Source organism: Ostrinia nubilalis, chromosome 1, assembly GCF_963855985.1.
Source record: "Ostrinia nubilalis chromosome 1, ilOstNubi1.1, whole genome shotgun sequence".
Classification (NCBI taxonomy): Eukaryota; Metazoa; Arthropoda; class Insecta; order Lepidoptera; family Crambidae; genus Ostrinia; species Ostrinia nubilalis.
In genome coordinates, this window is record NC_087088.1 from 14,288,550 (window position 1) to 14,300,985 (window position 12,436).

The 12,436-nt window shown below is 35.0% G+C and overlaps 1 protein-coding gene across 2 annotated transcripts in view; it reads right to left on the reverse strand.

Annotated features, from left to right (window-relative positions):
- Positions 1-12,436, reverse strand: part of LOC135073771 (solute carrier family 12 member 6) — a 419,228-nt gene that overhangs the window by 140,427 nt on the left and 266,365 nt on the right. The gene's annotated exons all lie outside the window — the stretch shown is intronic.

Below are 12,436 nucleotides of genomic sequence, written 5' to 3' on the forward strand. Positions count from 1 at the left end.
ACACCAATATTGTTGGGGTACCATGCTTGTGTCAGAAGAAAATCTTTAAAGTTCGCGTCGCGGAAGGTGCGGTTTATTTGATGTTGAGTGTAGTTACATACCTGTTATTAGGCACACATTATGAATATGATGTCAGTGTAAAATGGAGGTTGAGGACAATTTCTAGGTATACATGTTACAGGAAATGTATGAATTCTAGGAATTGTATACAATTCCTAGGAAATGTATACAATTCCTAGAAAATGTATACAAATCCGATGCTATTTAGGAAATATATAAAATTTTGATTCAGGGATTATTTAAAACGCTAGAAATAAATCAAAAGATTTTCCGTAGAGTGCATTACCGCAGCAAAATTTTTATAAATGTTGTGCTTTAGAGAGTCGAGAGTATAGCAGATAATTAGTCCATCGTGAGCAGAAATTTGTCCACCAATAGCAAAATTCGTTCAAATTATAGTTTTAAAGTTATTAGGAAAAAGCAGATTTTGCTGGGGTAATGTTTGAAACATTACCCTGGCAAATTTTTTTTTAAAGTCGTTCTATCCCGGAACCAAATACATGGATAGATAGCTTTTGTTGCGTAGTAATTTGTCCACGAATAGCAAAATTTGTTCGTGTTCCGGTTTTCAAGTTATTCAGAATTTTGCTGGGGTAATGTTTTGTGATGTCCCAGATCTCGTAAATGGCTCAACGCAGAAGTTTGAAAAAAATACCAATGATAGACCTTGATATGTCCAAATTAGTTCAAGCATTAGTCATTGATTTGAATGATAAACACCAGTGTAATTAAATGATTTCGAAAATCAGATAAAACGGATTTGTGAGTAAACCAGTACTCTTACAATCGAATAAAAAGGTGTAGCATGTACCCTTGGTACACCTTTATAACCACAGTAAATATAAATGATGTGGCTTTGCGCAAAAGAGAGATTTCAAGAAATTTAATTTATTTTAACAGTCTTACTTTCGTGGCCGAATACGCAATTCCCTTATAACAAGGGAACATGGCATACAATGGACAAATTAAAATGTTCCTTGAATAAGCTATCCTGTTAATTTCAGCTTTATATTACGACTTAAAAGAAAGTTATTGAACTGCAAAAAATATCAGGAATTCTTCTATAAGCCAACCAAATTATAAAGGTTACAGAAAAGCGATCACTCCATACATACAGGTATACTTCGCAAATTAGTAGCTTAGCTGTCAATGTTTTGTACAGTTATGTTTGTATTGTAATTCGTGCAAACGATTTTTAAATATTAAATTTCTAATCAGTCTCAATCGTCCTTCCACCATGCGTTTTTTTTTCAAAAATAATGTCTAAAGTCTGTAGCTAAAGGTCTACGCTGCAAGATGGAAGAATCTTCTAATTAAAAAGATGGCAGATGCAGCAGATGTCAACGGATTTAAAACTGGAGTTCATGTGACTCCTTGTAGACTTGAGTGTCTAGAGCGTCCCTTCCTCCACCATGCGTAAGAATTTTCACAAAAATACTGTCTAAGGTCTGTAGGTAAAGGTCTACGCTGCAAGATGGAAGAATCTTCTAGCCAAAAAGATGGCAGATGCAGCAGATGTCAACGGATTTAAAACTGGAGTTCATGTGACTCGTTGTAGACTTGAGTGTCTAGAGCGTCCCTTCCTCCACCATGCGTAAGAATTTTCACAAAAATACTGTCTAAGGTCTGTAGGTAAAGGTCTACGCTGCAAGATGGAAGAATCTTCTAGCCAAAAAGATGGCAGATGCAGCAGATGTCAACGGATTTAAAACTGGAGTTCATGTGACTCCTTGTAGACTTGAGTGTCTAGAGCGTCCCTTCCTCCACCATGCGTAAGAATTTTCACAAAAATACTGTCTAAGTTCTGTAGCTAAAGGTCTACGCTGCAAGATGGAAGAATCGTCTAACCAAAAAGATGGCAGATGCAGCAGATGTCAACGGATTTAAAACTGGAGTTCATGTGACTCCTTGTAGACTTGAGTGTCTAGAGCGTCCCTTACTCCGCCATGCGTAAGAATTTTCCAAAAATACTGTCTAAGGTCTGTAGTAAAAGTCTAAGCTGCGAGATAGAAGAATCTTTTAGTCAAAAAGATGGCAGATGCAGCATATATCAACGGATTTAAGACTGGACTGGCACCACCTTGCAATGTCATCCTCTCATTGTTATCTGTAATGTAAATTATTTTTAAAATGTATTTAAAAAATAAAATGTTCGTTTTATTATTTCAATAATCTGAACTCTCAACTCAACACAACACCTTTGTTCGCAACTGTACTGACGAAAGCTCGATATCATACCGTTGATTTAAGATGGCAAGCCTTATGTATGGAACGGTCGCTTTTTTGTGACCTTTATAATTTGGTCGGCTTATAGAAGAATTCTTGATATTTTTTTGCAGTCCGATAACTTTCTTATAAGCCGTAATATAAAGCTGAAATTAACAGGATAGCTTATTCAAGGAACATATTAATTTGTCCATTGTATGCCATGTTCCCTTGTTATAAGGGAATTGCGTATTCGGCCACGAAAGTAAGACTGTTAAAATAAATTAAATTTCTTGAAATCTCTCTTTTGCGCAAAGCCACATCATTTATATTTACTGTGGTTATAAAGGTGTACCAAGGGTACATGCTACACTTTTTTATTCGATTGTAAGAGTACTGGTTTACTCACAAATCCGTTTTATCTGATTTTCGAAATCATTTAATTACACTGGTGTTTATCATTCAAATCAATGACTAATGCTTGAACTAATTTGGACATATCAAGGTCTATCATTGGTATTTTTTTCAAACTTCTGCGTTGAGCCATTTACGAGATCTGGGACATCACAAAACATTACCCCAGCAAAATTCTGAATAACTTGAAAACCGGAACACGAACAAATTTTGCTATTCGTGGACAAATTACTACGCAACAAAAGCTATCTATCCGTGTATTTGGTTCCGGGATAGAACGACTTTCAAAAAAAAATTTTGATGGGGTAACGTTTCAAACATTACCCCAGCAAAATCTGTTTTTTCCTAATAACTTTAAAACTATAATTTGAACGAATTTTGCTATTAGTGGACAAATTTCTGCTCACGATGGACTAATTATCTGCTATACTCTCGACTCTCTAAAGCACAACATTTATAAAAATTTTGCTGCGGTAATGCACTCTTTTCCGTACCCTAAACACGAGTCTTACTTCATAACTTATCAATTCTGAAAAGTATGATAGGAAGTATGGGAGCTTACAGAATTTTTTTTGGTATCTACTAACAAATGCAGTTTGATTAAAATCTATTATGGCGGGTTCTCCAGTTATTAGGGTTCATAAATAGCCTTAGGAAGTGTTAAAGTAATCTATTTATGTGACATTTCCTGTAGTGGTAACGCATAGGGTTGCCAGGTGTCAGGACATGTTTGGCTTTTTACGGAATGGACATGGCGCACAATTTTTGTTGAAGATGCCAAAAAAAACTACAAAAAATTAGAATGAATACTGTATTTTTACTTTTTTGATATCTTTAAAAATGACTGAAATATTCAAGCTCAAAGTGCGCTCTTCCGCTAGGAGCCATTTTCCGCGCGGATTTTGAAAATGTGACGTAGTAACATGAAAAGCTGCATGTAAGATATTATCTGTGTACAATGGTTAGAATGGTTAGTAGGGGAGCCGAAGCGGGGATTTCGGGACTTACTAAAGAGTGGCAGACTAACATACAAGGAAATACTTTGTACCTGGTTGATTACCTCTAAGTATGAATTTTTGATATAAAACGGCATTAGTTCTTATGCCTCTCACCCAAAAAATACCTCAATTAAGCCCAAATTTGAGACCGCAACCAAACTTTGAGTGACGATGGAAACTAGCCTAGATGGAGGACACATGAAATTGAACTTCTGCTTCTTCATTGATAAAGACTTATCATTTACCATACCTTATCATTTTGTATTCCATTTTCAAGTCACTTTTTTTTCGCTTACTGTAAAACAAAACGTGGGATTTTTTTAAATCTCAGGTCTTTTGAACGCACATCTGAACGATGTCTGGTTTTAATTTCTTCAGTTACTCCGTGACCATGGCGCTTACAACAGTGCCGAAATATTGGAAACTCAAAACTAAGGTACATGGTAGCAATCCCGTCAGTAATAATAATAGGAAAATGTCTTGAAAAATAAGTAAATCGTATATTACTTTATGTAACTAATTTTATTATGTATCATACTTATAACTAATCACTTTATTCAGAACTAGAAAACGATTCCAATGATTCCACTTTTTTTCAATAGATGATCAAGATAATAGAGTTATTTATTATAAATTGCTCTTCCACCATTTCAATTATTCTATCTTACATCTTACTTGATGAAATCTTTTTCAATTTTATTTACATGGTCATAACATTTTCACCATTCCTCTGCACCAATTTGTGAGGTACACCTGAAACCCCCGATAAAGCAGCTATTATAAGAATAATATTAAAAAAACCCTTCTGACGCAGTTAGGTAATAAACTAAATGTATCAAATTTCACTCCAACTTACTGTCAACTCAAGGACGTGCTTTAAAATCAAAGATTGACTTTAAATTATGCCTTATTTTACAATACACATTGAAAACAATATGACTTGCTTGAGCTTTTTCGACTTTTTCACGAAAATAACAAATAGGCATGAAGAGATTACAAAATTTCTGCAGCGACAGTTCATTTGATTTACTTTGACAGGTGACAATAAATCCATAGACATTTGCCATATGAAAGACACACTTTTCCAATATTTTTGTTTGCCATGAGATTCTGGTACACCTATACCTATCATTTAATGAAAAGATAATCTAAATTTTTTCAGCACAACGAAAATCAGCTTTAGCGCGTAGCAATGCAACGTGACAACTGCACTTCGGACTTCTTTATGCGTCCACTACACATACAATAAAATTCGAACTATCGCACATTTTTTATTTTTTATTCTAATTCAGTAAAAAATGTTTTTGAAACCTTCATTCAAAATTCAAAAGTTATTATCATATGACAGAACTTATGACCAGACTATGTACATTGAATAAAATATTTTTCTTTTTATCATCAAACTTAGCAATCTAATAAGTTACTATGACACTCGAGTTAATCCACATTCAGCACCATAGCCTCCCCTTCTACAAGGCCCTCTACAAATGTTAACCCTTTTAGCACCAGTTCTTTTGTTTTTGAGAAGATGTACCCAAAATTTTATATCAATTAAATTATAGTTCAGTCGTTTGGTACAAATTAACGTGGTTACCTGGAAAGTGTTCCGGGAGTTTTGAAAATTGGTGATTAAAATAGATTTCGCTATGCTCTCTGTTAGTCTGTTAGTTAAGTGTGATTGCCGCGCTCGTTGCGAAATTGGAAAAATGCTGCCTTAGAGAAGATTTTTGATAGTTACATTCTTTCCTATTTCGTCGTTACAGCCAAATGACGTTCACTGCTGGACAAAGGCGAGAATCCTTTGGGTTTTCCATAGGTTTTTCATAATGAACAGTCCTGCGCTGCCCGCATTCAGGTTCTTCCCGCGACCTTTACCAGATCGTCGGTCCACCTAGTAGGAGGCCTGCCCACGCTACGTCTTCCAGCCCGTGGTCGCCACTCTTCTGCCCCAATGGCCATCGTCTCTACGAGCTATGTGTCCCGCCCACTGCCACTTGATTTTAGCAATTCTGCGTGCTATGTCGGTCACTTTGGTTCTCCTGCGGATCTCCTCATTTCTGATTCGATCACGCAGGGAAACCCCGAGCATAGCCCGCTCCATCACCCTTTGGGTGACCTTGAGCCTTCTTATGAGGCCCATAGTAAGCGACCACGTTTCAGAACCTTAAACTTTCCTATTTATTTCACGACTAGCTTTTGCCTGCGGCTTCACCCGCGTGAAATTTAGTGTCACAGATAGGCATAAATTATAGCCTATTATGTTAATCTGGGTTACAAACAATAATATTGTACAGTTTCAACAAAATCCGTTGAGTGCTTTTTGCGTGAAAGAGTAACAAACCTGAGACACAGGAATCTTCCTAGTTCAGGTATCAAACCACCAACATTCTTACTTTTTGTTTTTCCTGATTTTGTCCCGGCATATATTTTGTAACATTTTTTAGTTTCAGGCATGAATATTATGGTTAAAACTATTTGTAGTATCCTTAAAAAAAGGTTTATCTATGTAGTTAAATCAATATGTACTTATTCCTTTAAAAATATAGATGTATTCAATTTTAATTTTGAATTATTAAAAGTCAGATATTTTTGGTGTCATTTAAAAATAGTCACATATTACGTGGTGCTATACTGTATTAAAATAATGAAATTACTACTTTAACTAGTCATTATTATTTTTAAAGGAAAAATAAGTATCTTACAAATAATAGTGCATATTTTGAACAAAGTAAATAGGTGTTTAGGAATTTTTATAGGTATGGTTATTTTTCTGTTATCTGTACACAAACAGTGAAGTTTTTTACCAATTATAATGAAAAGTATGTACGTTTAATTTTCAAAATTTTATATGTCACACATTTCAAAAATGTATCAAATCATACAATGTATGAACTGGCTTATGTCTAGAAGCCACCTTCCTACTAATATTATAAATGTAAAAGTTAATAAATATTGATGAATTGAAGGATGGATGGACTGGTGAGTGGATATGAAGGATGAATGGGTGGATATATGCCTGGAACTTGAACTAAGTGAGTATGGATTCATGGTTAGATCGATGGATGTTTTTTCACTCCTTTACGCAAAAAATACAAAGCCGATCTTAATAAAACTTTGCAGTTTTATTGTTAATACTTCATAATAACATAATATAGGCTATAATTTAGAATAATATTCAGTTATTTGGTCAAAAAGCAACGATAAGTATCAAGAAATTAGGCCTTTCTATGATAAACTTAATTTCTCACGGGTGAAGTCACAGGCAAAAACTAGTACAATATATTTACATTTCTGCATTGTCACGAGTCACCTAAACTCTCCTCACCTCTCCACTTTCGTATCTCCTCGAAACAAGGCCTCTTCATCGAATTATTGTGGCAAATACCAGGGTGGGACAAAAATGACCCAGCGGCGCTTCTAGGTAAAACCGATTTTTAAAAAAAAATCTATTAATGTTATAATATCAAAAACATTAAAAAATGATAAAATTCAATAAATTAGTAAAAGTCAAAAAGTTTCATGGACTTTCGTTGAAAAATAAAAAAGTTAGAGACGATCAAACTCGCGAGTGGGACAAAAATGGGACGGCGGCCTTTCTAGTGTTAAACTTCTAGACATCCAAACTTTCGCATTTACCTATAATATTAGTAGGATACAATTATGTAATGTAGAAACAAACAAGACAAAAAAATGTATACTTCAGCAACGCGAATTTTTTTATACTTCAGCATATTTAGGACACCCGGCAGCGTGTCCTGCCATGATCAAAGAAAAAAGAACTCGCAAAAAAATAGCAGGTACATTAATTTGACTGTTTCACAACTCTAATCTATTTAACTTACATTACATGAAATTTATCACATTTATCAAAGCTTCTTAGCTTGTCTATGTCCCAAAAATTATAAAATGAAAAAAGTAGCTGTCAAAAACCTTTTTTAATGCGGATTTTTTTCAATAAGGCGGGAGCGCACGCGGCTATAAACGAGGTCACAAAATTCGGAAAGAACATAGCGAAATCTATTTATTTACCAATTTTCAAAAATTCCGGAAAACTTTCCAAGTAAAATTAACAAATAACTGGACTAATTACTCGTTATTGAGCACAGAGACACAAACTTAATTATTTTTCCAGAAAATTTATATTTAAGTGCATAAATGTAAAAATGGCTTCATATTGCACAAAATTGGCAATAGGTGGCATAATAATGGTTACTTTTTTAGCGCCTAGTTTGAAATGTGATTGAACGATGACAACTAACAACAGTTGTCAGTTAGGTAAAATTTTATTTTAGTTGGAAAAAGACAAAAAGTGGTAAATGGGTTAACGTGCGGGGGCTGCGAAATCATGTTGTGACGTCACGCGCGAATATTGGAAATTTTTGAAAATTTTAAAAAGTCCGTAAACTTCTCGAGGCTCTATCTTCGGTAATACTGGATGGATTGAGGTGAAATAAAAACTAGTGTAATGTGTGTGATCTAAACTTTAAATTAAGTCATAATTTAACTTAATATTACAACTTATGCGTGTTGTCCATTGTCCGGCCAAATATCGTCTTGTCCAGCCTGTCCAGTTTTTGTTAGGATTTTTATTGCACAATATTGATTTTTAGTGACATCCGTGACATAGCACTTACCTGTTAAAAAAGGTATGTCCGGGTTTTAGGGTAAAAATGTCCGGCCAAATTAAGCACAGAGTCCGGGTTTTGTGTTTTTGGACTTGGTAACCCTAAACGCACGGAATTTCGGCGGTAGATATGTTTTCGGTGGGACCCACGCTCGCTGAATACAAATGTTGCCCGTATAGAAACGAATTTCATTGTTGCCTTGTGCGAGCATGGTGTTATTGGAACAATAAGAATGAGCAGCTCGTTATTTAACTGGCTAGAAATAAAGTTAGTTAAGTACAATGAAATTTATTGATTAGATTTTATTTCCAGTGTGGGAAGTGCTAACTCATTTGTGTGTCTAGTGTAGTTTCTTATTGAGTTTTACATAATGTGTTTCTAAAATTGGCTACTTTGGGTAGGTACCTACTTCATATTTGGTAAACTTAATTAGTTTTAAATTAATTATGTGACAGATTTTTTGTTCCTTTGAAATGCATTTTAGTTGGTGAACATTGGATGTCATGTTTTTGATACATATACTTTTACTTCCCCTATAAAATCTATGCAAAAAAGCAAATACCTAAAAAGTGTATCAAACACTGCCTAAAACTGCAGAACACTGATTTTAAGCTCTTACTAGAAAACTGTATTACACAAATAAATAAAGAGAGTAAATGACTGTTAAGATCATAAAATTAAATAAGGTTTAAGGTTATTTTGTACATGGCCTGCGATTCTGATCTTTGTTTGAAGCTGAATTCAACATAGCTTACGTATTTTGAACCATTTGCGTTTTCGTTTTAAATTAAAGCTTTTCTGGCTTCCTCTCATACCGCTCTGTTCCCTTTGACTGGAATTGCTAATTTTATATTAATTTTAATAAGTACAATTTTAAGTCTGTGTAACCAGTGAAACACTAAATAATGCAATTCATTTATTTAATCAGAACGATTTTTTTTTTGGTAATTTCAAGGGTTGAGGCACATATTAGAAAAAATATAAGGCTTTGTTTTTAGTTTATTGTTTTAATTTTTAACTGATGTTTTTATGTAACATCAGACAAACAGCTGATAAGCTAATCTACTTTTTACTAAGTTATCAGATAAATTATGGATTTTTATTAATAAGATATTACGACAAAGAAGTTTGCTTTTTATCTCCAAATTATCATAATTATCAGTTTCCTAAATATTAATTCATGTATTTGGGAAAACCCCACTGATCAAATAGGTACTTTATGGATTTCCTGAAGAAAAGCATTGTTATTTTGTGAATTATTAGTAAGTATTAAGAACTCGCTTTTACAATAAAACAGCTGTTGTAATGAGGGTTATTATCGTATTTCTACTCACTAGTTCGCGCCACTAGTGAGTGAGGTTAGGTACATCATCTGGGTGCACGGCAGTGCCCCCACCAAGTCGAGCAAAAAAGCGGCACGGCCGTACCATCCTTTTCTCGAAGCAATTCAGGCCATTTTCGACCGCCTGTAACTTCGTTGTGGATAAAACTAGAAGGCTGAATTTTCATTAGCTATGCAGGCATTGTAAAGACACGGTATATTTAAAATTTCATTCAATTTGAACCAGTAGTTTAAGAATTATAACGGGTCAAAGTTACTTAATTTTGTCACTCACTGACTCACTGACTCACTGACTCACTGACTGACTCACCGATCATCAAAATTCTAAGGCACTTCTAGCAGACCTAGAAGCTTCAAATTTGGAATATAAGTAGTGTTTGGTGTATGAATCAAGGAAAAACTAAAATATTTGGGGGCACGGTAGTGCAACCGCCAAGTCGAGTAAAATTTTTCAATTTCGGTCTAGTTTTCTAGATACATAACTGCTGTCTACAAAATACAAAAAGAAATGAGATTTGGGGGCACGGTAGTGCAACCGCCAAGTCGAGTAAAATTTTTCAATTTCGGTCCAGTTTTCTAGATACATAACTGCTGTCTACAAAATACAAAAAGAAATGAGATCACATCAAAAACAATACTTGTCAAAAAAACCAAGTCTCGCAACTCAGTTGTTCTACGGTAAAAAGTTGTGAATATATTTATGTAAAACGTTAAAGATTTCCTGGCCTGGACTTGGTATTACATGGATCTCACAACTTTTTACCGTAGAACAACTGAGTTGCGAGACTTGGTTTTTTTGATTATCATTTCAGCTACAGGATGTATACTGCTCAGCATAGGCCTCCCCCAATGATCATTCAGATTCAGATTGGCCGGTTGGCAAAGCCTGACGGATTATCAAACTGAAGTGGGGCGCATAGCACGCAGAACTGACGGCCGATGGGGCAACAAGGTTCTGGATTGGAGGCAACGTACCGGCAAACGCACTGCAGACCTCACAAAAGTTGCAGGATAGAGGTTTGCCCCTAGTCGTTTCATCATCATCATCATCTCACGTCCACTGCTGAACATAGGCCTCCCCCAATGCTTTCCATGTTACCCGGTTGGTAGCGGCCTGCGTCCAGCGCTTTCCTACTACCTTTATGATGTCATTGGTCCACCTTGTGGGTGGACGTCCCTAGTCGTTTACTAGAGTCAAATAAGTAGCTCTAAATGGTGATCACAAATATGATTATGGATCATCTTAAGGTATTACTTGCTGATTACTATGATCCTCTATCACCGGAGTGCATTTTAATCGCAACTATTGTTACATGATAACTAAAACAACTTTTACTATTATTTCGATTTAGGTTTGACGCCCTATTTTGTTGATAAAGAAATCTTATCATTATCTTAATAAGTGATATTCTCGCAAAAGCGATAGCTGAAAATGTTCTAATAGTACAAGATTTTCGAAGTTGCAAAATTAGATCACACTATACCTCAAAAAATCACAAACATGAATACATAGTAATGGTTAATTAATTAAAGTGTTAAAGTCTATTATTTATAGTGATTCGTTATCGCTCTAGTAAATTAGATAATGCTCTGCTTAATACACGACGTGTAAATACCCAGCACAAAAAGAAAACTTACCTACCTATATTTTCAAGATAACACTAGGTGTAATCTATTGTAATATTATTTAATATGATTATGCTGGTTTCCGTATTGGACTAAATGTCTACCAGTGGAATGAAATAATTATGATCCATTCTCTAAAGTTTCGACCAAACCAACGCGTGCATACCGCGTCACTGATGACGATGGCGATGGCGATCATTGGACGTGCATAGATCGCCGGAAACAATGAGAGCACGCGTTGATGTGAACTCATTGCTTCAAATTCATACACGATATCTTAAGAGGTTACGTTAATCTGTGAGTCCAATGAGCTTTTATGCTGGCTCCACACCATCGTTTTCCTATAGGTACCTACTCTCAACTCTTTCCCAGTATCTCAGGCTAGTCACAATAGACATGACAAACTTGTTTTATCTTATCCATTATAGCCTATGTTCTTCAGGATTAATGTAGGATTCTAATTGTGAAAGATTTTGTCAAACCGGTCCAGTGGTTTCGGAGCCTATTCAATACAAACAAACAGTCTAATCTTTTCTCTATAAAATATTAGCGTAGATAAGTACGAAGTAGGAAAGATAGCGAAAGCTTAGATGCGTCACTGAAATCTGATAGCCGATAATCTATCTGAATTACTATTATTTAGGTATTATGAATGGAAAAACCGTTAATGGGAAAACCATCTTAAGCTTTCGTTATCATTAGAAGTAATTATCGAAATCTTATCATTGTAACCGTACGTTTTATAGTCCAGTCTATGAATGCTTTAATCACGGTGGGAAATGCTTAGAACACAATTTTTGACTACTTCGCAGGCCCAGGTTTTATTGCCCCATCGGTAGCGAGTCTTTGACAGAACAACCACTGATGTACTGAGGCATATAATGTGTGATACTAATACTGTAAAGATACTGAAAACTGTAAATGATTTCGACCAAATACATATATTTTCAAAAATGATTTAATTATTTTTATTGCCAGTATTCTGGTGTACCTCCCGTAAACACGTAACGTAACAATGAAATCTAAACATTTTTCGGTAAAAATAAACGTTTGAATAATAAACCACTCTGCTGTTCAATAATAGCAATTACATCAGAATAAAATTTCATGACTTACGCTACTTTTATTAGCGGACAAAATCGATGGCAAAGCCGGTCCCACCTACT